This window comes from Molothrus aeneus, chromosome 6 (assembly GCF_037042795.1).
Source record: "Molothrus aeneus isolate 106 chromosome 6, BPBGC_Maene_1.0, whole genome shotgun sequence".
Lineage (NCBI taxonomy): Eukaryota > Metazoa > Chordata > Aves > Passeriformes > Icteridae > Molothrus > Molothrus aeneus.
Window position 1 is genome coordinate 21,079,802 of NC_089651.1, and position 27,130 is coordinate 21,106,931.

The 27,130-nt window shown below is 35.8% G+C and overlaps 1 protein-coding gene across 3 annotated transcripts in view; it reads right to left on the bottom strand.

Moving 5' to 3' along the window:
• LRRC4C (leucine rich repeat containing 4C) overlaps nucleotides 1-27,130 on the bottom strand; it is a 483,508-nt gene that overhangs the window by 259,873 nt on the left and 196,505 nt on the right. For all 3 annotated transcript variants that reach the window (XM_066551192.1, XM_066551187.1, XM_066551190.1), the window contains exon 2: nucleotides 22,778-22,866. The gene's annotated coding sequence lies outside the window, so the exon portion shown is untranslated. The remainder of the gene's footprint in view (nucleotides 1-22,777; nucleotides 22,867-27,130) is intronic.

A 27,130-nucleotide genomic window follows, 5' to 3' on the forward strand; every position in this document is an offset into this window, starting at 1 on the left:
TGTGTAACAGAGGTTATAAACTTTAGTTGGTGAGCTAATCAGTCATGTGTCACTGTGTCACTTGAGTGCAAGCAGACTGAAGACATGTAGTCATGATGAGAAGTTTTTTCCTTGTTTTCATTCTCCAAAGATAGAGTTATTTGTCTTATTTTGGACAGCTTAAGAGGTTTAAGAGTTAAATATTTCTAATCTGAAATTAATAAGTACTGGAGAAGTATTAGAAGTCAATTCTTCAGCCATATAGCCTATGCCCTTAAGTTCAATAGGGTATGAAGAATAAAAGAAAAAGTAGTTTATGTTTAATTTAGCTTGCTACAAAAGAAGCCTTTACTTCCTTTTCAACATATTAGAAGTGTTAATATCTCTGACTCATTCAGCACCTATTTCTCTCTGATTTTTTCCTTTCTATGTCCCCATCTTTTCCCTAATTTCAGCACATATCCAATGAAGTGACATATTGATAAAAAGGTCAAGACAGGTCTGCCTCCAGCTCCTGGGTAAATATGTCAAAGAAAATAACACTACAGAAAGTCCAAATGGCACAATAAAAACTTCTTGCCATGGAAGACACTCATTATACAGTGTATCATATAAACTCTATCTGGAAAAACTTTTATTGGTATGTCAAACATTAGATGTGACTTTTTTAATGTGGGTGTAAAAAAAATTTCATACTTCTTTAATGTGCTTATAATTTAAAATTAGAGAGATGAAAACACAGATTTTACAGTAATCTGTCTTAACTTTGAAATGGATTCATGGACGGGATAAAAGATGGAAAACATGAAGTTGCCTTCATTCAAAAATTATTGCCAAATATTTACATAACCACCAATATTTACGCAATTAAACTACCTTAAAACGGTGGGGTTTTGTGGTTTTTTTTTCATTTGTCAAAAGGTCATAAAACAACTGATTTTCCTTCCATAGGCCATCTTAATTGACTGTAGATGTACTAGAATTTTTTTAAAAGTCTCTCTTTAAAAGTTATGTGTGTGCTGAATAAAAATATTGTCCAGTAAGCAATTTTTGAGGCAGTTCCATCTGAGAAACTTATGTTTGATTTTGGGCTTGATTTTTACTTTAATCTTAGATAGACATACAAACAAAGTATATTTTCATTCATATTTGTTCATTTTATGCTAGGGTATTAGCAACCAAAGATGATATCCCTTCCATATGCCAACTCTTATCAAGCATCTCAGCATCACAGCACCTCAACTGTGCTATTTGAAAAAGAAAAGAATTATGATATTAAGATACTTTAACAACTTTAGATATTATTTGAAGTGTAAATTGTTTCAAATCGATCACAAATGTACTGCAGCAACTATGAATGTTACCTCTCTTGTTGTTCAGTATCTCCTATTCTCCTTTCTAGTAAAAACATGTACAAGCAAGTTACCTGGGCTGCTTTTTGTAGAAGGCAACACATCACAAACATATCACATTTTTAGCATGCAACACAGCACAAACTCAAAAACTCAGGGCATATATTTTCCCTTTCTGACATGAATATTGTATCATGCTCCTTAAAACTAAGCACAGAAACTTGGGCTAAATTTGATGTGGTGAAGAGAATGAAACATTCGTTAAGCAAGTAAAACAAAACAACAACCCACCATCAAAGAGAAATTTCCTGGTTTGACTAAATTAGGACAGATTTCAGAGAGATCTCAGTGCTGGAGCTGGACACCAGCAAAATACAGAGTACTATAAAAAGTTCCAAAAAACCTGCAATTTTTACCAGTAAAGACCTGCTGCTGTAGAGCAGCAGGAGAGTTGGTTCATCCATTCACTGGTACACCTCAATGCAATGTACACTGTTTAGTGGGGCCACAAAACCTCTGTTTCCCAAGAATTGCATCTGTGTAATCAGATTTTATCCTTCTGCACAAACACAGACACAGAGTGAGTCTTACTATAATCTGTTCCAGTTCTAAAAGAGTGAAATAGTTTCTAAATAAAACTTAGTGTTGATTTTTTTAATTGCTTGTTGCAGTTTGTGTTCAGGTAAACAAATTCACTGGAAATATTTTCTATTTAGAAACATCTTCTCCAGAAATGGAGTATGGATTATTAGATTATTTGGCCTACAAACTACAAACTGTTTATACTGTGCTGTTTTTTTCTTTTTTGTAAAGGAATTGAATATTGTGGTTTTATTAGTATTAATTTGCAAGGCCTTTCCCTCTGGCTACAGTATTAATACAGAAAAGAAAGTGCTACTTTGTGTATAAACTGTTTTCAAAGTCTAAAATACATTTCAGAATTAGAGAAAAAAATCTTATTTTTTCACTTAAAAGCTGGCTAAGTTATCTTTAAGAACAATTCTTTCCATACTGGGCCATGTCTGGCTTTGTAACCATTACTTTTGATAACTGTTTGCATTCAAAGTAACTAAAAAATTACTTGAAATTAAGCAGTCAGTCACTATTAGTTACATTATAACACTGCTTTACCAGCAATATTTGGTATCTTTGAATTTACTTGTTTCAGCTCAGCATAAGATGCAAATTTGACTACAATGCAAACCAGTACAAGAGCTATATAAGTATTACATAAAAACAAGAGGCATATTTTTAATTGGAATTGGTTTCAACACTTTGAATGGTTGTACACAAATTTACTAGGGTCAAGGATGTGTGCATGTCTGAATTGTTTAAACCAATAGAGGCCACAACAAAGTATGACTTGGGGAAAGCCCAAACACTAAACTTCGTTCAACCCTCAAAAGAACAGCGAAAATCATCAAGCAAAGTGAATTAGTATTAGAAGAATTAAAAAAGAATATAATCATGGCATGCTACTTTAACAGAATAACTCTTCTGTGAATAGGTTGTGGAGACAGAGCTTACCCAATTTTTAAACAAGGTTTCAATGGTTGAGGCTTGAGGTGCACTGACAATTTCAAAAACCCCATTGCATTTGTATACTCCATACTAATCTCCAAGAAAGGATTTTAATCTTCAGGGTTGTCAATTGATACCTTTTCACCAGCACAAAAGTCATCACGAAAGAAGGGCAATTACAGATCTACTGAATCTAATCAAAGAGAGAAAACTGGAAGTCAGCAAAGGAAGTTCATGTTGTGAGCATGAACAGAGGGCATCTCCTTCCTCTGCACCAAGCCTGTTCTGCACGCTCCAGCATTTCAAGATTCTAAACAGAGGATTTTCTTCTTTTTCCATCACAGAGAAACTACTATGGAAAGACCTTTCTTTGATTTGTGGCATCTGTTTGGTCTTTGTTCCTGCCTTCCCAAATTGGATAAAACCAGTAAAAAACGTCATTCTTGGGTGCCACTGAATTTAAAGACCCTTTTATTTTTTTAGGCAGATTTCAAATTAGCTGAAATTTGATAAACATGAGCAAGGCCAAACATGAAATCTTCTCCATATAGGATCCGCTCTTACACACAGCTTCCAAAATTCCAGCATTCCAAGGGAAATAGCAACAAGCATAGCCATAATGCACATTGCTGACACTCAAAAATGTCCTTTTCCACTTCAAATTCCAACAATTCAACAGCTCTCAAAAGAGTTATTGACGAAGCCTCAAATTAGCTGTAAAAGTTCATCCCACCACAGGCCTTTTCAAGTGTATTCTGAACTGAATTATTAGCAGATGGGATTTGAATTTCGGCATTTGTAAAATAATTCAGCCCTGTGAACAAAGGGTTCTCTGAGGATTTCTTCAGTTTTTCTTATTAACCTCTCCCAGTAGAGGTAAAGAAAAAAATTCTTGCATCATCTGAAAGTTTTTTTTTCCCTTTTATATACTTACTGCAGTGGTGACCATACGGTTACAGTCCTGTCATTTTAATCTCTTTTTACTCTCCAGTGTTTGTGTGTGCTATTGAATTGCTGCCATACATCACCCCAGAGGAAGGGTTGTGTTTCAGTTCTGGATAATGGATTTGCTGTACCATAATAGTTTTTTACAGCAATTTACCTTATCAGCACAGCCCTTAAACACTGACCCTTTCTGAAATTCAAGACTTTTAGATGGTATCAGCTTGTTACATCCATTTCTACTATTAATTGCTTCAGTTTAATAGTTTTACTTAATGTAACTTGAACATGAAGAATGAAAGAAAACTATTAAAATGTGATACTCGCTGGTGCCCATATGGAATAGAGATTCACTCATTTACAGGTTTCACCATATTTCCTTTTCCAACCATTCCCCGTTGTCCAAGCCCTCTGAGGACTTATAAAGACCTTTTATGTTTACCTACAGCCTGACTACCAAGACTTCCTGGAATCAAGACACATTTTGAAGTTGGTCCCAACTGCTCTGGTATTTGCAATGAAAGCACTCAGCAGAACAGCTGTTTTTACTTATGTTTTCAGTCTTCCTTTTGCAGTTCTCCTAGGGAAGACCTACTGACTAAAGGGAAAGAAATGAAAAAAAATTCTCTTCTCTCAGAAAAGTACATAGGCATCCAAAGACAGAAAAGAAAATATTGCATGTTGAGAAAGGGAGAAAAATTAGCAACAAAAATATATCTGAGAATTCAGAGGTCACTGGATCCAACTTCTTGCTGCAAGCAAATATAGTCATAACTATCAGAAGCTGTCAAGCATTGTGCTAATAATTCTCCCTTTTCCCAGAAAGTTAGCTCTTTTCTAGCTAGGCTATACAATACTTAAAATACTCCATCAAAACGTATTCATGCCTAATTTCTCCATTTGCCTCTCTGCCAGCCCCAGATTTTAATGGATTCTTCCTGCTCTGGCACTTGTGTTTTCATGCATTTAGAGAAAATAAACACAGTCCCCTCTCACTTCTCATTTTTCTATGTTAATTATGTCATCCTCTTCCAGACCTCCCTCATAAAGGAAGCCATTACTCCTCTGAGTATTGTAGATGCTACTGTTTACTGTAATTTGAAGTCATCACCTGAATATGGAACTAATAAAAGAGACCGTCACAGTATATATTTATGACCAAATTTTTATTTTCTCTACCTCTGCTAGAAATTCCTTGTTCACTGCCTGGAAGAGTTTAAGATTCAATTTGCCTTGGGTGATCTTGTAATGACTGAGCCCCACTTAAAGAACTGACAATTTTCAAAGCTGCTGACTCTATCATACATGCTGATATTAGATGTGAAAAGAAAGAGGAAAAAAAAAAAAAACCCCGAACAGAAAAAGGTAATAAATCAGACTATAAAAAACCAGTAGAATTTCAAAACATTTATACCCTTAAAATACATAAATAGTCATACTTAAGTATATAACTTTCATGCTGACTTCTGGAAAATTATGTCTGGACTTCTCTATATGTCAAGCAATGTATTCCTACCTCAGATGGCAAAGTAATCTTTGTCTACCTCTACAATAACTGAAGAGTAATCTGGTAAATGGAAAAGAAATATTGGATAACAATTACCTGGCTCAGATAATATTCAAAAGATAACTCTAAGAATATTAAAAATATCCCTAAATTAGGATTCTTTTAAATTGTGTTATAAAAATAGTACTGTACTATGAAATAAAAGTTCTCTTCAACAAAGAGAGGAAAGTTGATCAGCTACCGTTACAGCCAATAATTGTTGCAAGAGAAAAAGCACATGATTCATGAATTAAGAGAGATGTGAATCACTAGGCTGTGCTCTTTAGGACCATTTTGGCTAAAAGAAGGTAATTTTATGCATTTTGAGCTGTTTTTGTGAAATGTATTTTAGGATAGCATGGACAACCCTAATAGAGAGATATTTGAATAAGATGACCTTCAAAGCAGCATATCACAAATAACACAAGGTTCATTTTCTTGTCTGTGCAGACGTAAAAAAAAGCGAAACCTAGAAATGCATTTATGTAAAATTTCCTCCAATTACAAAACCTCCACCTCAGTTAAGCACCTCTGACATAAAGTGGTTGGGAAAGCTTGAAGCCATGCTTTGCATGTCTCCAAGACTCCTAATAAAAGAATTTTAAAAACAAAGGAGCCCCTTGAAGGAGAAAGCAGATAAAATCTCAAGTAAATAATGCAATCATAATAAAAAAGAGAATATTTATGAGTTATCTCAGAAACTCCTTCCTCAAATTTATTAATTGCATCAGGTTTTTCAATCCCTGTACTTCCTAAGTTCAAAGTTTTGTTAACAAAATTAAGCCAAGTATTACACAGAACCAAGTGAGTAGTACCAATAGATGACACTGAAGGAAGATTCAAACCGAAGAAGACAAGCCTTTAAATAAAATTTAAATCTGATCCTGTAGGGGCCTGCCATCATTCCAATGTATGGCTGTGCATCTGAGATGAGCATTCTTTGCACGTCTCACACCTATTACGCATGGACAAGGGCAGCCCCTCCTCCCTAGTCTGCACGAGACACAGAAAGAAACAAGGCGCAGGAAGCCACTGGGAAGCTGCCAGATCTCTGCCATTGTATCCACAGTTTTGCTTTGAATCAACTTAGAGTGTTTAGTACGTTCCAGTTTTGCTTGGAAAAGGGAAGATGGCATGAGTATTTTTCTGATCAAATCTTTTAAATGAAAGACAAAGTGGGATGGGCAGAGAAGGCTGCTAGTGATCTGAAAATGAAAGTAAGGGGAATGTACTTCCTTGACCTGTAAATGGCATAAAAATAATCCTTTTTTTTTTTTTGTTCTCTGGTTAAAACCAAAGGAACTGAGCAGTCAGTGACTCCATTTTTGCCATTTTATGTAACACATGGTCTTACAAATGTAGTACTTGTTTTCAGACCAAACAAAAAAAATGTGAAACACAACAAAGATATTGCAAAGAATATATAATTATATTATTATATAAATGCTCATTTTCCTGTACTTTTTCTCCTTCTTCAGTAAAAAGAAGTATCAGCAAAACATGTATTTATTAAAACTGCAACTCATCATCCGATTATATATATATCACTGATATGTTTCTTTGCCTAATTTTTGGTAAATTAAGGGGTGCAGACTCCAGAAAGAAGCCTTTTCTGAGAAATAATATTCAGAAGAATGATCTGGAGCTACATTACCAGCTTTGACGGAGACTAATATACTCCATGATGTACTCCTGCTTGTTCAGAAGCAAAACCACATCTCAAATTTTGAAAATAAGATATACTGCTTTTCCTTTTCTAACTCCTTCCCAGCTGTGTAATCAAGTACTGTCACAGCATTGAACAGTTTCAATATGGTCCAACCAGCACAGCGAAGGTTCTTTCCCTCAGGGAGCAGCAAATCCACACAGGAGCTTTTTTCAGGCACATTTCCAGACTGCTTGCTGTCCAAATCCTGGTTTGGATCTCTTAAGTGGCAACAGGATTTCCTTCCTGACCTTGAAACTACTCAGTCACTTCGGACTGAGAAGCAGTCAGGATAAATTTTGGGTGACAAAGGCCCACCCTTCCCGAGCAGTACTAGGCCAGTGCCTCGGATCATTTGGAGAGTGAAACACTAATACAGTTATAGCTTCATCTTCCTGTTGCTGTTCTACAACTTTGCTTTGCCAGCTACTGACACAAAGCAAGATATTTCTCCCAGTTCTTCAAAGTTGTTTAATGAGTGATGAAAGTTGGTAATAGAAATAATTGTTATGTATACTGCTCCAAAACTGACAGAAGAAACACCTACGAGTATTATAATTCCATACTCTTTTCCAGAAATAGAGACATAGAAGAAGGATGTTTAACTGTGCACAACTATCATCTTCCTTTCAGTATAATAATGGTTGTGTATCTCTATAATTAAAGATAATTATAGACTATAAAATTTGTACAGCGATTAACCAAAAACAAGATGATGCTCTGTGCTGCCAAGACAAAGACATCTATCACTGAAATTTCTCCCTCTTGTATTTGGAATTTCCCCCCATTCTATTTCTGTTGCCTTCAACATTACAGTATATCTGCAACTCAAAAAAAAAAAATCCCTGATTTTCAAGGTGCCATGTTAAATCTGAGTTGCTCCATTATTTTAACCTTAATAGATTAGTGAAATGAGACTTTTACAATTATACTTTAGCCAAAGAAGCACATTTATCTCTAATACTAAGAATGTGTTGAATGTACCTCCTGTAATAATAAATACTATAATCCTTACAGATATGCTCTTCACTAATGCCATTGCAGATACTCTCATTATTAATTCTACATGTCTAATCCCTTTCTGAATACCTGATTCCTGTAATTTCTATAATTGTATAGATTACTCAGGCTAGCTATGCACCAAATATAATGGTATTTCCTTCTTAATGCTATTTCTCCATTCACTTTAACATCCATTACTAGCATGGCACGCTTATTTCCTCTGATGTGAGTTTTTCAAGAGACATTTTGGATATATTCCTTTGAGGAAAAAAAAACCCCGACTTACTATCAAGGTTTTCCATGTAGTGACAAGAACATGTACAAATGAGCTTACTATTTAACAAGGAATAATTTGAAACTCTGAAACATCCTGCTCTATGTTAAGTACCTGCATTATAAATACTTTACATCTGCAAGGAGATGAAATATAAAGCCCAAGGTACCAAAGGGAAGATTTCAGAAAGCAACAAAAGACACAAGCACACAAACTGTATTGCCACCAAAATTTCTACGTATTTTTGTTGAATGAAATATAATGCAATTTGCCTTTTTTTTTTTTGTAAATCTAAATTTACCTATATACTTCGTTGAAAAGAACATCATGAAGTGAGGCTAGAAGATCAACAGTTACCCTACCTTCTGTTTGTATTGAGGGTTAAAATCCATGACCTACAATTGGTTTTCATGTATAATCAAACAACATTTCCTCTGTATAACATAACAACAGATATGCAACTGTTGTCATGAATTTCAATTTGGAATCATATTTATTTTTCTTTGGCAGGAAGCATTAGGAATTTCTCATTTTCTCTAGGGCTGTTTGGCCTAAATTCAAAGGATTTTTTGGATGCACTGTCATGATGAAAGTGCTTCATTTATATTTACATTTCCAGGCCCTCCATGGAGAATGCTATTGAACATTTCATTCATTCCATTTTCACTGGAAAAGTGCACAGTGCCTGTTTTTCTCTTCTATGACTGGAAAAGAAAAAATATACTTTTTAGTGATTTATCTATTTTCCTTACAGATTTGTTGAACAACTTTTATCTAATGGATCAGTCAGAATTTTCTGTTCCTGCTATTTGTGGGTTTACCCTCTTGTACACAAGACTTACTCCATAGGTCTTATGGCACTGCATCCTCATTGAAATAATAAAAGCAGAAAAAATTCTAATTTCAGTGCAGGAATTACTCATTAACATCCTGTGGTTACTTTGTTAAAACAAAGTTGTTTCTTCTTTGTTTCTAATTCTTCATAACAGCACTTATTTGAAGGGATCAGAAATACTACTGAAACACATTAGCAAACTGCATGTGCAAAAAAAATACTGTTGGTGACATGTTTGTCCATTTTGACTCCCAGAAAAAAAAATCAGTGGATGAAGTTACTGAAAACACTTTTAAGGGAATAAAATTCCATTTACTTTCACTTTGACTGAAGAAAGGAAGAGAAAATTCTAAGTTTATGTCAAAATTAAGCAAACTCAATTGCTTTTTTCAAGATGAAGGATGAAAAGGGTCACTCATTTCACACTGCTATCTCTTGAACTTCTCAAAAACAAAACAAATGTGGCTGCACTCCAAGAAGCTCAAGCAGTCATCCAAGAAACTGACAGTATCTTTCAGGAATGAAAAATGACTGTCAGCATGAGAGACAGTTCTTCGTTTGCCTGTCATTATTTACTTCTAAGGTCTGCCTAGTCTGGGGAGATGTCAAGGGAGCAGCTGTCAGACTGAAGGCAAAAGAACTGGGAAAACAACCTAAACTTATATTTGAATCATGATTGATCATAACCTGTACTATGCAATAAGATAAGTATAATGAGGCAAAACAAAAAAGAAGGAGTTGTGCTCACTCAGTTAAAATATTAGCAGTAGTATAGGCTAATAGTTTAATTTATAGTTGCTTGGAAATATCCCACAGAAATGAAGTCTCACTGAGAAATAATGATCAGCTGAATTTCTCTTAAAGTATATAATAAACAATAAAAAAGCCCTTATTTATATTCGTAACCAGTTTGGTTTTCTGCACCTTTTGCCAAAGAGGAACAAAGCTCGAGAATTACTTAACATGCTTATCAAATTTTCATTTTTTTCTACAATTCATCTCAAAGTATCTAATAAATAATCAGTAAGTATAACATTCATTTTTAAAGCTGAGAGCAGTAGGGGGCTCTTGTAACACACTTCACAAACCCACTAACAAAATCCAGTGGTGAGCTAAGAAAGTGTTAGGCTTTTCTAGCTCAGTCTAGGAGTGACTGCACCTTTTATTCAGATTGTTTTTGTCTGAGCTATCACTTAATGATGTATCACTTCCTTCAGAGTGGAGCTGACTTCAGTTTATCAACTTAGTTGATTTGTGCCATCTAAAATTGATCAGGCTTCTGTTATCTGAGATTCTAAACTGATGGCTAATTCAAATAGTACACAGATCAAGAATTTTGTATTCCTAAAATAAATCTGGCATATCAGAAATTTGGTTTTTGCACATACACAAAATACATTCAGATTTTTTGAAAAAATCTTTAGAGCCATGATATAACTGTTGAATGTTGTTTTTTGGCATAATAATTTTTATGGGTTTCTATTTGACAACTTTCTGCACCACTGAAGAAATGTAAGTGAAGTAGAATTATTCATTTGCAAACATCATGATTTCTTTTTTCATTAGATTAGTAAAACATGAAGATTTCAAAGACAAAATGAAAATTTCTTCTGAAATTAAGTGTAAATATCACAAAGCTTTAAATAAAAAGCTAAATTAAGAACTAAAAATATTATAAAAATATAGCTCATGATTTACCTGTTCCTGTGTCATACCACCAATTCCATTTGCTTCTTTTTCCTGCATCTAGGTTTCTCTCTCTCTCTCTCTAAAGAAATATACATCCTTTTCTTTTTCTTGCTTCACAAGAGCATATACAGGCTACATTACCAGAATGTCAGACAATTTTTCACCTTGTAAAGGTGATGTAAGGGTGGTGCAGCTTTATTGATACACTGCAAACATTATTGAGTATGTGCAAAGATAATAGGTTGATTATTCACAAAATTTGTTAACAAAGTCCGTTTTGTGTAGTAAGTTGTGCTGGGTTTGGCTGGGGTGGAGTTAATTTCCCAGTAGCATGTTCTGATAGCATGGGGCTGGTTTAGATTCCTACCATGTAAGTATAGCTTGTTATTACCAGAACCAGCTTGTTATTGTCAGAACTATTCTGAGCTTGCACAGTTTCACTGCAATAAGCCAGTAGCCAACAGTTTTTCTTCCTTCAGGAATTATTTTGGAAATCACAAGGTGTATATATAAGCATAATACAGTTTAGCCTACCAGTAGAAAAAAGCAGGACTATTGTTTTCATTTAGTTTCTACGACAGGTTTTGGTGCAATTTTAAGGTTCTCTTACAATTGACCCGCAACAGATGAACACTTGCTCGTATGTACCAAACAAGGAAAATAAATATTTAATGTCCAGACAGTTTATCAATGACGCAACCAACAAACAGCCACTCTCAGTATTGTTCTAACCATTAAATGCTGTTATCTCTAGGAGATTAGTCTTGGTAGCATCATCAACATTTAAGCAGATAATTTGTCTGCCAAATGCATCGGGATAAATCACTTGGATTGGATCAGAAGTGAAATATTATCTCAAAAAATCTAACTGGCTGTTCCCAGGGATTAAAATATATTAGAAAACATCCTAAATTTTAGGTATAAATGCTGATATTACACTTCCTGTATGTTTCAGGCTCCATATTAAAAGGAATCATGCCTATCATTGTAAGTTTTCAGAAAGACAAAGTAATAACAAATGAGAAGTTAGTTAATTTTTTTTCCTTAAAACCTTTGAGTGCAAAGCATTGCATGTACACAGTTCACCAGGGGGTCTGGGGAAAAAAAAAAAAAAATCTTTCTCCCCTAAACCTGCCAGCCACTCAAAAAACCATACAATACTGAGACTGCTGTCTTCTTTGCTTATTTATTCTGCTTAATTTGACAATGGAACAACTCTGATTTGTAAATAGTATCTGGCTTTTGCTTTTCTTGTGTTACCCTAATCTCTCTGATCTTTCGGTGAGGCTTTTACTGACATCACCCCTTTTCATTTTACTCTTCTTGACCTAAAAAGCAGCATAAGTGAAGTTTGCTAGAATTTTTGTATTTAGTAAAATAGTTTTTCTTATGAGCTCAGTAGCAACACACTATGTAGCACAGGAGAAAATTTCTCAAGAGTTAAAACTGAATTTTATGAATGTTTTTCTACAGTAGCAAACAAGACTTACACCTGTCCTGTAAAAAATCAGGCTCCTCTTCAATAGCCTCTGTCTGAGAAACAAAAGTTCTCCTAAGGGTAGGGCTCTGGAGCTCAGCAAGTCTTATCAGGGAATAAACTCCACTGTCAGCTCTTCCTTCAATTTTTCATTTCAAAAGCAGTATTATCCCTCTTGGTAAAAACAAAGCACAAGGAACTACTGAAAAACATTTCTCATGCACTAGTTCCCCATGCACTAGTTCTTCAGAGCCAGACAGCATGTTTTACAAAAAAAATATCTTTGCTACCATATCCTTTCTTGTTTTATTCTTCAAGCTTTCATTTTAAGTTTTATTTCTGCAATCTTCTGTAAACATGATTTCCACAAGTTTATTTTTTGGTGAAGGTCCTCTGCGCACACCCCAATCCAAAAATTCAAGAGATGGGACAGTCTAATCTATTAGTACATATAAAGATCCTATTATTCCTGTAGAATTTCAACCATGAATTTGCCAATTTGTCAATACATTGACAGATAGCAATTCTTCCCCTTACATGTACTTACTTGCTTCTACCATCCCATTCATCAGGTTTCTTTGAACCTTCCTGTACATGTGGCAGACTTCTCTGGGTTTGTAGCCTATTTCTTCAACCTGGACTTTCTAGATATATACTGTTTTATTCCTTCTTTTTTTTTTTAATCTGAAGAAGAACATCCATGTCTCAGTTTACTAAGTTACTTTGATGAAGTGGATTTAGGCTGGTATGAAGACTTCCTTTAATAAAGGACTATTATACACAGTGATAATGCATCTCTCTTCCTACGCTGTACATAAGCAAATGCTTGGGGCAGTTTTCTGAGAGTAGAAGTCAAAACATTTGGGGGATGGGATCCCCATAACAAAACCAGGGTGTTCCATCTGCAGTCCTTTCTTGCCTTGAGCTAGCAACTATAACAGAATTGCCAACTGTAAGCTGAACAATCATTTAGATTGGGAAAGTCCAACTGCAGCAAGCCCAATGAGCCACATTTACATTCAACAAATGCTGAATAATTTATGGATAAGCATACATAAATTATTACATGTTCAAAAAGAACATGCAAATGCTTTTAAATGTGTTTTGGGGGGTTTTATTCTATGTGAAGTAATCACTTTTTGTGTTTTAGCAGCAAAAAAAAAATGCACAAAAAAAACACAGCAAGAGGTAAATCCTATAATGACATGATGGCAAGTATAATGACTTCTTTGGAAAATATCAAGCATCTGATAGCATTTAATATTTATCGTCTGGGAAGTATTACACAAAACAGGAATAACTGTCAGTAAAGACATGGAGCTAATGCTCCATAAAGCATGTCTGATTTGTTCTGTAAAGCTTAAATATTTTTCAGGAAAGTCTTGTTGGGTTTTGTTTTCTAAAGAGAGCAAATATAGCACAGATGCAAACATCAATTACTCCATCCAAACAGAACAAAAGGTTACAAAGGTTACTTTCCCTTAGTGAAAACATAACACCTACTGTGAACAGAGGTGAAGATAAAAAGATTTCATTCTGTATTTGTAGTATAATATATCTCCATCATCATTGCATCAACAGAATTTTATATTTCTGCATGATCCACCACCACTTAATGTCACTGGTTACTCTTTCAGTCAATTTTATACATCTGATGTGCCCTCTAGCTACATGTATTGGAAAGAGAGACTTTTGTACTTTGTTGGCCATTCAGACAGCTGCTTATGAAAATGAAACAGAATTGAAAAAAGAAATGTTTGGACTACCATGATAGAATGCCTATGAGATGGAGGAGTAGTTAATGACATTGAAATTTAGTCAGTATGGTACCAAACCTTCTTTGAATTGTTCTTTAAAGTGTTCTTTAGGGCCTAGGAGGACAATAACACCAGCAAAATAGAAGGCATAATGAAGAATTACAAAAAATACCACTCTCACCCTGAATGACATCTTCTCTATCCGTCCTCTTTTTTGCTGCTGATTCATAACATGCACTGAGGAGTAACAAATATACATTTGCTCTGGCTTGGCAGAAAGGGCACAAAGAGTGCATGAAGTCAGAGCTTGCTGCTCATATTTCTGATCTTTTCCAGGTCTCTGGCTAAATGTTTCCATGGAAGCTTGAGAAGTGTCTCAAAATGGACTAATACAATGAAAGGGAAACAAAAGTTGCTTTCTTTTATATTTTCTATTTTTCATATAGGAAATATAAATTAGGTGTTCACCATTTTTACACCACTATTTTTACCAATTGTTTTACTAAGATATTAGCATTAAAAATATGTACAGTAATTGGAGCATGAAATGTGGGCATTTATCCAAGTTAACAATATTTGAAACAGGAAATCATTTAAGTACTTTCTAATGGAGATGCCAGGAGTATGAAGCTCATGTAAAATCCCATATTTTCTTAAGTGATAGATTTGTCTCATAGTAATCTCAAACAGAACTACTCCCCTAGGAAAAACCACAGCATCCTCAAATGGATTTCTTTGACACCCACATTTCTGAAGTTACTTTAAATTTTTGACCCTTTTCTTTTTTTTTTTCTTTCAAACCAAACCATCTAAAGCTCACAGAAACGCAGTTGTCTCAAGTTGAGAAAAAACGAGAGGGATATAAGAATATCTAATAGCTAGGATTATACCTGCATTGAGATGTCTGTCTCCTATAATTCAGACCAGGACATTAGAACAGACTACTCTTTATCTCCAGAACAGCTACAGTAATAGTTTTGGTCAGCTCTTTCATTTAATGCTGCTCTCCACACCCAAAAGAGTATTCCTACCAACTGTGTCCTAAGACGTAAAAATATAGTCTGTCCTTGCATTGTTATTGACTCATTCAAAGCTCACAGGCTGATCGAAAAGAGCTGCTGCAGACCATTACAGAAAGTGCTACCAATCTTTACTACTCTGGGCTCAGCCAAGGAGCTTTCCAAAAATTATACCCTCAGAGCCTTGAGACAGCTTGTGGAAGCTCTCTCATTCTGTTACTGAGACATTTTTGCTGTGTTCTGGAGAACAGAAGCGATCCATTTTCAGGTTCATGGTGTGCAGCAGCAGGGACATTTAAAGCCACACTGATGCTCTGATTCATCCCAGATGTGTTTAGGGTGACAGTAGCTGTATTTTTCACATTGCCTGATAACATTCACAGATTACTCTAGCCACAGCCCCCCACCCAAGACTTAGGATGTGTGCATATCTAGTAGAAATCAATGCAGACTTTAATGTGATCTAAGCTTATGTAGGTGACAGCAACAGAACTGGGGTGACTGTTCAATAAAATGTCTGCTTAATAAAACAATTCATAGCATTTAATTATTTTGTGCTAATCACCTTGTGAAATTTCAGGTTTCCTATTTTACTGCACCTTTGCCTTTCTCTGTGCAAGATGAGCTAGAGAACTATGTGCTTTATTTATCAATCATGTTCTTTATTTGTACTCATATTAGCCAACTGTTGGTGATTTACCATGTATTTTTAGCTACATCACCTAGTAAAGAAAGCTTCTTCACCAGAATTTATTTTACTATTTCAAATGATGTTAAGTAGCTGATATTTTTCATAAACCTGTATTTTCACTTGCCTTTCTTTTCCTTTCCTACTAGTCTCATTACAGTGGGAGTCAATGTGAGAAAACATATGGCTGCTTCAGGTGGACGTATGTGATCATAGCCATACCATAAGTAACAGCATTGTTTCCTTAAATAGCAAGGCAGGTTACCTTAAAGAAATATAATATACATATACACAGATAACCAGAATGACTGAGAATTAGCACAGACATTTTTGATAGCGGACAGTATCTATCTTCCAAAGGAACAAAATAGAATTAGGTAGCAAACATGAGTGAGTGACTATGTGTGTGGTGGATAGGATATTGGTAAATTAATATTCCAGAACTCTGAATAGATTTGGAATTGAATTTAGTGAAGAAATTAGTTTAGTTTTATTTTAGCCAAATAGCATTATCCAAACTTAATTACTCTTCCCCAATGCTTGAAGTATTTCCATTTGCAGAAGTGACAATTCTCTAACAAAATTGGCAATGAATACCAGAACTGAAGTGATACATCATCTTTATGACATCGATATTTAGATTATTTAGACAGACATATACATATAAATCACAGCCTGGCATCTTATCTTTGAGGGAAGCAGATCTGCTAGAAAAACAACTGTGCACAGCAAATGTAAAACTACACTACCAAATATTTACCTTAATTTTTTATGAGAAAAATAATAATAACATTTACTATGGCCGCAACAGAAATGCATATTAGAGCTGGAATTTATTTTCAGGTACAATGCAGTTTCCAGAGATGAAAAAGAGCTAAAATTCTTTGTATCCATTTTTCACACCACAGATACAACTTTAGCATATGAATTCTGTACCTTTGCTCAACAAACAACAAATGTGGGATACACTTGGTAAGAATCACTAGAGTATCCCGGCTTCTTTTAATAAAGCAGTTTGGAACATTTATCAAACAGAAGAATTGTAACAGAATGAAACTTCAACAAAGAGAAGGATTGTCAGGATGCCAGTAAAACAGCAGCAAAAAAGAAGCACCCAACAGCGGGTTTGATATCAATACCTCAAAAATAGGGAAATTCAAACACCACTTTTTAGAACTGGGGAGAAGAGCAGCTCTCTTACACCTCTTTGGTACATCAGGTTCAAGTACTGTAAGACATCTATCAAAATTTTCCTCCAAAACAAGATCGCTTCATCACCTATTTGGTCTTGGCACACACCTCACTTCCAAACCCAGCTGCAACCTTTCAGCTGACACCCAGTGCATGGACAGCTGCTCCCTGTGTTAGGGCCAAGCTGCCAGCTGTGTGACAGCAGCCCTGCACCTCTGCAGCAGCCAAGACAAGTAACAAATGGAAACAAGAGAAAACTCTCTAGCAAAGCAGCATTCCTGAGTCTGCACCAAGAAAACTTCCCTCTGTTTAGCAGAAAAATAGTCCATAACAAGTATATACAAAATCAAACTGTTTCCCTACTTTTCAGTCACCTATGAGAGCTTTTACTTCCTTGGCCTAAAATATCTCAGGACCATATAACAATACGGGCTTAAGAGCTAAACAGTCCTTCAAGCCTGTCTGCAAAACCAAGAGCGCTCCAATATGGGCAAATCCAAATTTGGAATTGCTGTTCTGACATTTTAAAAGACAGTCATGGAGAATCACAGTGGATAACATGTTTAATTTCTTCATCTTCAGAAGCTGTTTGTATGTAAATATATCAAAGCTCTAAGGACACAAGTGGGGGGTCGGGGGGAAAATGACATTTGCCAACCCTTAAAATATAACTTAAGAAGCTTCAGCTTGGTATCAACCATGCCGTATCTACCACAAATATTTTAAATGCCAAGACCATAAACTGGCGATGTACAGGACATATCTTATTCCTGTTCCAAAGAGACTAGGATGACAAAATAATTTTGTAGTAATTTTACTGTCAGCCAGATCTGAAGTCTGAAAACTGAAAACCTATAAATGAGTCAGTAGAGCTTTTAATTTTTGTGAATAAAGTTGTATTTAACATGTGATTCATGGCATAAATAACATTGTATTAAGTTGATGAGGATGAAAATATCTAAGAAATGCAAATACTTAATAGAAATAAAGAATATAAATACTAGAAATAAAGTAAATTTAATTTAAGCACAAAAAAACTTCATTTAATATACGTGATGGTTTATGACAACTAGATTGAACTGCATGGGGTTTTGATGTATTCTAATCAAAGCCTTCTTTTAATCTTTCACTTTCTTCCCTGGGTGTGTGGAAGTAGCTCAGACACCCAATAATATTAGCCGTACTTTCTCACAGTCATTAATGCTTGATACATTTCAAATCAATTTTTAATAAGCCCAGTACCTCAGCAGTCTGAGAAAGACTGAAAAAAATGATGTCTGGCTCAAAACAACTATGGGACGTGTTGTGGGAGGGGGCAGATCAAGTTCAGCAAAGGTGGAATAGTGCTCTGCCCCAGCCCCCATCCCCTTTGGAGCCGCTAGTGCAGCTGTCAGTCACTAGCACACTGGAAGCAAGGTCCCACCCCTGCCCTGAAGGCCCAGTATTGCCCAAGCGTGGCCGTCAGAGCAGAAGCACCTCCTGAGGAAGGATGGCCACGGGAGGCCAGAGCAGATAGAAACACAAAGATTGCCCAAAGATGCACCTGGCTGTGTCCCTTATTACCGGGGCTTTGGAGGAAGCATTCTCCTAATTATTTTCCATCATAGCTGGGCCTTTTGATGATTTAACCAGAAAAAGAGCTTCTTGTGACTGGACACTGGTACATGAGGAAGTCCTAAAGCTACTGGCTTTTGAGACAGGAATATATGAAGCTCTTGGCCCCATTCATCCAGATGACCCTTTGCAGGTTGAGTGGGGTTTTGTTGTCCATGGGCTGTCAATTCATGTGTGGCAGCATGGACCAGAGGATCCTACTCATCCAATCCAATTTCACTCACACAGCTTTAAGGATGCTGAAAAGCAAGACTCTGTAAAAGAAAAAGGGTGTGTGGTGAAATCAACCCTACAAGAAGCAGCAAAATTGTAGGAGAGCAGACAATAATACTGAGAGGCCCCTTTAAGGTCCTTAAGACAAGGATTTTGGGCACACCACCCTCTTTTGGGGTGGCACAAAGGGAGACTGTCAGGAAGTGGTATGCTCAGATAGAGCATTATAGCCACATTCACAGAGGGGAGTTGTTTACTCTCCCCAACCCCACCCGCCTCAAAAGGATGTTTTTAAAAGGAGATATTAGGTAGCTAAGATTTGCTAGACTAAAAACAGCAGAAGAAACTGAGAAATGTTACTAAATTAGCAGTAAATTCACAACATCTTTGACAGTAATTCTTTTGTTCTTCAAGCTGGCCCTAGAAACCAAAATGTTAATCTCAGTAGCCTATCAAAAGCTTGCATATAAGTTTCTTTCTCTGTATCACAAAAAATGTCTGCTAGAATGAAGCTGTATAAAGTTGTGTAGTTGAGACTCCAATAACAACCTAACCTATATGAGAGTGCTCCTATGCAGAATGTACACAGAAGTGTTTGCTTGGGTGCACACACTACAAAATTCCTCACCTTCAGACAGTAATTGAAACTGATGAAACATCAAAGATTTATAACTACTTGAAACACCATCACTTCTGCCCCAAAGGAAAAAGCTAACCTCAGGCCTTCAACCTCCCAAATTAATAACCAGTCCTTAGAACTTAAGGTCTTTATTAGGTCTTCAAATCTAATGTTCTTACTGTACCTCCTATGGTTTCCTCACAAATTTGCTTAAATAGGAAGAATTATTTAATTCCTAACAATAAACTTGGACCAAAATAAAAGAAAAACATTGTGCACATTTACAAGTATGCGTCAATACATTAGCAGCAAGGAAACATATTATTATTACAAAATGCATGCCTGAAATTACAAGGCTTCAAAAGCATTTTTATTTCAAATCAGCTCTTAAAGAGTGTGATTTGCCTAACATGTTATTAGGACCTCTTCAGATGAAAGGAGAAAAATGGATTAATAACAAAGAGCATACTGATTGAAATCTAATTTCTATTATCACAGCTAAATGATGTTTTTGCATGCAGGCTGAAGCTGTGTATTTTGAGATATGCAGCCCCCTAACACAATGTCACTCATTTCTGTGCTCTTACTTTGTCACTCATTTCTGTGCTCTTACTTAGAGCCGTTTCCTGTTGAATTGAAAATAACAGTGCCTCAAGTAACTACACAGCATAAAATGCTTCCAGTTAGAAGCCAAGTCTCTAACTGGAGAAAATAATTAAATCAATCATTCCCAAACAATGTTTTCAGCTGAAGAATAATATCCACATGAAACCTCTTTAAAACATTATGTACCTGGATTATTATCAGCACTACTCAGATGATTATTTTTTCACCCCCCAAATCACACAGCAATAAAACTCCTAACAGAATTTCTATTCTATCAAATAATGATTAAAAAAAACCAAACACACAGAACAAACTGAATCAGGCAGAACTCAAACAAATGAAAGATATTAAGGCAGTACAAAAACAAAACTTATCATGAGCTGCCCCAGGTTCACAGATCCTCAATGTACTGCCAAATACTTAAAAATCCTGTAAACTGATCTGGAAGTTGGGAGTTAACCCCAGAAGTGAAGCACTCTAAGCAAGACAAGCCTTTTAAAAGCACAGAGGACTCCAGCCCCAACACCATCTTCCAGGCCTTCAGAGTTCCTAGGAGCTACTTCTAGCACCAAAACACCCCAACTAGGGGCACAGGCCAATTTCTAACTTGCAGGCTTTGTGGCACACAGCTTCCATGAGAGAACTGTGTTTAATTAGCTACCAGTGAAAAAGCACTGTTATTCCTAAAGGTTATCAGGAAGCCAGTTGGGATGAAAGGCTGAGGACACAGATTTTAGTTTCCACTAATCTGCATTTTCTGATGTGAAAAAAAAAAAACTTGCAAAATGTAGATCAGTTCTCACCAGTACTGACACCACCCTGTGGCTGCCAGAATTCCTTTGATTGCTGCATGTGCTGAAAATCAAAGACTTGCAGCACGTGTGTTTAGTTATCTTGTTAGCTCCTAGACTGAGGGGGGGTGTAAATAAATTAGTACTGCATGCAGCACAGCTTTTGCTAACCTTTTACAACAACAGGGACTAGGAGTCTTCCAAAACGAAGAGAGAAGGACCAGGCTTCAAAAAATGGCAATAGCAGAAAATGTAAATGATGGGATGTCACATATGGAAAGTTGAGGCTTCCTGATCAGCTATAGCCAGTAGCTCTGCAGTCATTTTAGGCCAGCTGCAACCTAACTCTTAGTCTGCACAATAAAATGGTACTAAGACATTTAATTTTTTATTTCAAATTGATGGCTTCTATCACAAAATCTAATGAGCATATCAAATAAAAGACTTCATCTTCCCAACATAATGAAGAAAAATATATTGTTTTCCCTAACAATGAAAACCTTGATCTTAAATCCTCTGATCATGACACTGAAAGTATTTATGAATCAGAAAAAAAACTATCTAGATGTTGATAAAGGGATGCCCAGTGCTTTTATTTTTCTGTCAGTCTAATCCTCTAGGAAGCTACAAACATCTGCGTCAACTGCTCAGCTAAAACAAGAATTTTGACAGCACATCTTGAACTTTTTGTCCAGACACCCATTTTGCAGCTTCTTCTTGTCATTTTTTCAGTAGAGAGCACAGACACACTGCTTTTGCATCCCAGTTTGAGAATCCCCACCTACAGTTGAACACAGTCAAACCACTTGTTCCTTCAATTAATTTATTTGTGAAAATACCATCTTATATTAGGTAATTTACTTTTAGAGTAGTTGGAAAGTTCACCTGAACAAAGACAAGTTGGCTGGCTGTGTGTCAGACCTTACATTTAAGTTCTGACTAGTCACTAGATATGGCACATCACCTCAGCCGGTGACATCTCTTCTACTCACGGACTGGAGCATTTCTAAAAACAGTGACAGAAATCATACTGAAAACACTGAAAACCAGGATGTTCAAAGTCCTCTTTCTGTGTGAGTGCATGACTATTTGGATGACAGATATTCAGTCTCCTAACACTGGAGCCCATGAATTGTCCCCACAAATGTCTATGCACAGAAAAGACCAAGACAACGCCTTGAACAAAGCTGAATCAATTAGCCTTTCAAAAGTCAAACAAATAACAGAGATCCAACATGAACCTCAAGAACTGTGCCTTTATCAGGCAGGAAATGCTTATGGCAATGAAATCAAACATCAACAGGAGAAAAGTTAAGTCTGTTGTTCCACTAGCAATACCAGAAACCATGCTACTACTGAGCGGCGACACTGTTCCACACATATCGCCCTGGGAAAGAGCAAACGGACTTTTTAGCCTCCCTTTCTGTACTAGTGCATTAAGTCAGAGGTGGTCATTAATACTACTTAGCATCTCCTTCAAACTGAAAATTTTAATCAGATTTTACACTTCTCTCAGCCACTGTGTCGTTGTGTTTTTGCAGTTCCTACCAGAAAAGGTCACAATACTGCTATTTTGGGGGGAAGTTAACGCATAAAGGCACTTATTTAGTGCCAGATCATTTTGCTGAGCAGGTAGGCCCTGTATAATTTTTTTTTTCAGAGCTTTGCTTAACAATTATGATGGATTTTAACTTGTGCTGTTATGAACCTGCCTATGAGAAGCTTAGAAATGATTAGAAGAACCTGATGAATATTAATGTGCAGAGTAAAACAAGGGGATAAAAATACCTTTCAAAAGGTATTACCTCAGACAATCTGCCACTGTACCTTAGCTGCTGCTGTGATTAAAAAAATACATTAAGAAACATCTCTAACCAATGGTTTCTTTGCTAAAATCAAATAATAATCACTACCTAAAATGAAGAAATGATCAAGGTTACAGAAAACTTTAACTTACATATTGTTCAGGAGACCCAAGAGAGCATCAGTCTGTTTTCTTTCTCAATCAATAAATAATCACAATTTCTTGCAATAAAGAATTGATTTCTGAAAGACAAAAACAAATAATAAAAAAAAATAAGTGAGGTCAAATTATTCACAGTTTGTTTGTTTGTTTTTTTGTAGCCACAATGTGATAATAAATTGAAAATACATTACCACGGCTGGGAAATTTACAGGAACAATTTCATTAAAAACCCTGCATAATTAAATCTTCATTTGTAAGGGGAAGCAAAATCTTAATACTTTTTAATACTCAAGGTATGTTTAATGTATAGGTTAGTGTTACTTGAGCTGCAGGGAGTTCAATATTTCTGTTTTATTCTGTATCACCAGGAACAAAGGTTTTATTTTCAAGAAGAAAGTATTCTCAATTTCTACCAAAAATGCTTTTCACAAATAGTCTAACCGAAAATGGAATCGTGTCCAAAAAAACCCTAACATTTTTCTTATGTAAAAAAATATCAGATTTTCCTTGAATATTAATGGGAAAAGGATCTGAAGAAAATCCTGCATATTATATCCCAGCATACATTCCTTTATCCCTTTCAATATGTATTAATGAGAACACATGAAAAAAAGAAACAGGTAGGCTGAATAATAGACTCTTGCAGTAAAATCAATTTAAGAGTGGAATAGGCTGGCAAGAAAATGAAGACTACTCTATACATATATACATGTGAATATATGCTCTATATACAGTTCATTTCTACTGCTCTGACAGAAGCTTAAGAGGGCATAACTTTCCTTCTAGTAGGAAATTATACTGATTTTAAAAAATCAGTACCTGTAAACAAACCCTAGTTAGCAAGTCTTGTTTCTTATCCTAAAATAACAAAACATTATAAGATTTCCATCAGTGCTGTGGAACTTGCTGTCAACAGGGAATTTCAAGCATTTTTGACAAGTGAATGTATTCTTTCAGATTCCTGAATATTTTCAACTGAATAACTAAATTATTGGGTTTTTTTCCTTACTGTTTGTGACCCCTGTGAACCAGTACTCAGCCATCCTACAGATAAGGACACTAAACAAAATAAGGAAAAAATTACTTAGAAGCTTTTAGTAATTTTTAACCTTTCAAGACTGAGAGAAGATATTATTACTTTACTGAAAATATTACTGAGGGTAATATTTTCAGTGAGAGAATATGTTAGGTTATGTCTACTAAGTCCACACACGCTCTAAAGCTTCATCAAATTCTTACAAAGAAATAAGGGATGGCATGCAGGTGCTCATGGAATGAGTGCTGGTAGCATAATACAGCTTTCCAGTTTTGTCAGCATTTTATGGAACAGTAATTCTGACATCCTGCATTTATCTAACCATAAAGAAACACAGACTGGCTACAAGCAACTTGATTTAGTGGAAGTTGTCCCTGCCCACAACAAAGGGGTTGAACCAGATGACCTTTAAAAGGGCCCTTCCGATTCAGCCTATTCTAGGATTCCTTTATTCCCAATAGCTCCTTGCCTGGTTTGACAACTTCCAGTTGTTCAAAAGTCATGTATGGGTTCACAGAGAGTAAACAAATGCACGAAGCAGTAAAATTATCTTTCCATGTAAAACTTAGGCATGTGTAGCCTTTCCCTCACTATCTCTTAGAAGAAAAAATTTCAAAAGATTTATTAATGTGCAGCTCACCTACTTTGACTCTCATAGAAATGCCTCCACAGGACCAACTAAAAGATAACTTATTCCTGCTTAACAATGCAGCCTCTCTGCCTTGGATAATGTAGTGAAGCTTTGTTTCACACTCTTGTGTGTGGCCACATAATATTAGGATTGCCACCTAAGAGTATAAGTGTAATTTTGACCTGCAGTGACCACACAGAAATGTCTAGCCCCTGGTACCATCTGCTTATTGTGAATATACTGAGTATGTATGTAAAGATCACCTTAGTAGAAATATTAGAAATTTGAGTGAGGGAAAATGAAATTAAACCAGAGAAATGTAAAATTTGGGGGAAAAAATCCATTTACTGACATTTAAGAAGTCATTGGTATGGCACTTCACAGAAGATAATTCAGAGAAGAGGAAGATTAAAATGGTTTTATGAAGAAATAAAAATATGAAGTCCTCTAAAATAGTTTGTCTCACAGTCCATGCTCAAGTAGTGACCAAAATTATCGCTATTAAACACGAAGCGCTGAAACCAATTATCTTCTCATGCAAAAACATTTTATGTTTCAATAATCACTACTGAAAGTTTAACACTGTGAGTTTAGGAGGAAAAAGCAGTAAGAGAAGAAAGGGAATTAAGGTGAGATACTCTAAATATGAAACCACATTTAATCAGCATGATGCAATATTGATGTAATTATAAAATTTTATACAAACATTAGTCAAGGGCTTTATAATTAGTGCTGTCTACACTGCAGAGGGTCTTGAGCTTGAAACATTGTAGCTAAGAGAACCATAATGATTAAACATGGCAAGCTGAAAGACAGCAAAATATGTATGATGTTTTCAACATCCACACCCCCAGAGCACTGTAACTTTTATTTATTAATATTCTCCAAATGCAGGACTTCAGAAGAGTTCAACTAATCAACTAGCACATACATTAATCTACTGAAATAGAATCAAAGATGTTCAGACAGCCTTCTGCCTAATTGCCCTCTAGTTACTTCAAGAAACTATTAGCAGAGAACATCCATGACAGTATTCTTCCATTGTTCTGTTATCCTTAATATTGTATTGCCAATGTTTAAAACTAGAAAATAGAAAACACAATTTTTCGTGTCAGCTGCAGTGAGAATGAAAACAACTCACTCCTCAGTGTAAAAAACCACACTACAAACCTTGGGTAATTTCACTGGCTTTTGTTTCCTATTATCACAACTTCTCCATTTATCAAAACTTCTCCAGTGCCCATATGTAAAGAAAATGCCCCATCCACAGTTAAATGGAAATATTACTATGTCATACATATATTTCTATTGCATTTGTACTTCATTTTATTTTAACTTGCTACTTCAGCAGCAGAGTAATGAATTAAATGCACTTTATAGTCCCCTAAAAGGCCAAGCTAGGTGCAATGCTGACTCTTTTCAACTCGTCTGCCCTGCAAGTTCTCCAACACTAACAGTTTCTAGTTACTCAACTACTTCCAGTTCCAATTATTATTGCCTGTATTTTAATTCATTATTAAAAGTAGGCTTTTAATTAACCCTTTTTCATGATGATTCACTGAATAACTCATCTTTTTTTCATCATCTTCCCTTTATAAAGTCTTATAACCCTTTCTGTAGCTATAAGACACATTTTGACCCAGTCTTTCCAAATTTATCCTTAAATAGACATTTCCACTCCACATAACCACATCTCTATGTTGCTTTTCTACCATACTTTTTGGTTTGGTTTGGCTTTTTTTGAGGGGAGCAGTTGGCAACAAAGGCAACCCATAGCACTACCATGCAAGGTAAATGAAGTTTTCTAGATGACAGAAAGAGCAGCAGAGTTGAAACAAGGCCAGCCAATTAGGCCACAACAAAATGTGTTCAGTGCTAGTCAGTCCCTTTATATTAACTTAGAGGAGCATAATGTAATAGTGTAGAGGCAACTAAAACAATGCTTACAATGAGCAAAATAGAGAGGAAATGTAACAACAGAGCTTTTTTTTTGCTGGGAAAAAAAAAAAGACTGAATTGTGCCAAATTTCAGTAGTGTTGGGTAAACAGAAGGGCCAGTTAAGGACTTTGCGTGAGGCTGAAATTTCATACTGAAAAGGAGTTAGCATACCTGAAGCTTATGAAACATTGCTCTTACATTTCAAATTATTTCTTTGCCTTAAAAACATTAGAATGCAAACACAGCAGTGCCATGGACAACTTTTCAATCAAAATCCCGCTGAGAATTCAGAATGCAACTGTCTAAGAGTCAACACAAGTGCAGTACAAAAAAATTCAAGCTAGTGCTGGTGTTACTAAAACAGAAATTTCAGAAGTTAAACAGCTACACTGAATTATCTGGAAGAGCTCCGGTTTTGGTCAGTGTTTCTACAGCTCAAAAGCTAAGCAGCAGATAATGTAATTACTACAGGAGAGCTTGGGTAGTTTTGTGCTTTATCCAAAAGGAAAGGTGATAGCTTCAAACTATCTTTCTAAGGCACTGGTTCCACACAGAGCCATTAAGGTACAGTAGCACCTGCAATTCACAAGCTTCTCTCCTTTCAGCTTTTTTTTGTTTTACAGCTGCTGCACAAGGAACAATCAGTGAAAGCTGCTCATAGGAAGTGAATTGAGTAGCACTTTGAGCTTCCAGGAGTCATAGAGACCTTCTGAGAAATTAGTCAGTTTATTGCAAGAA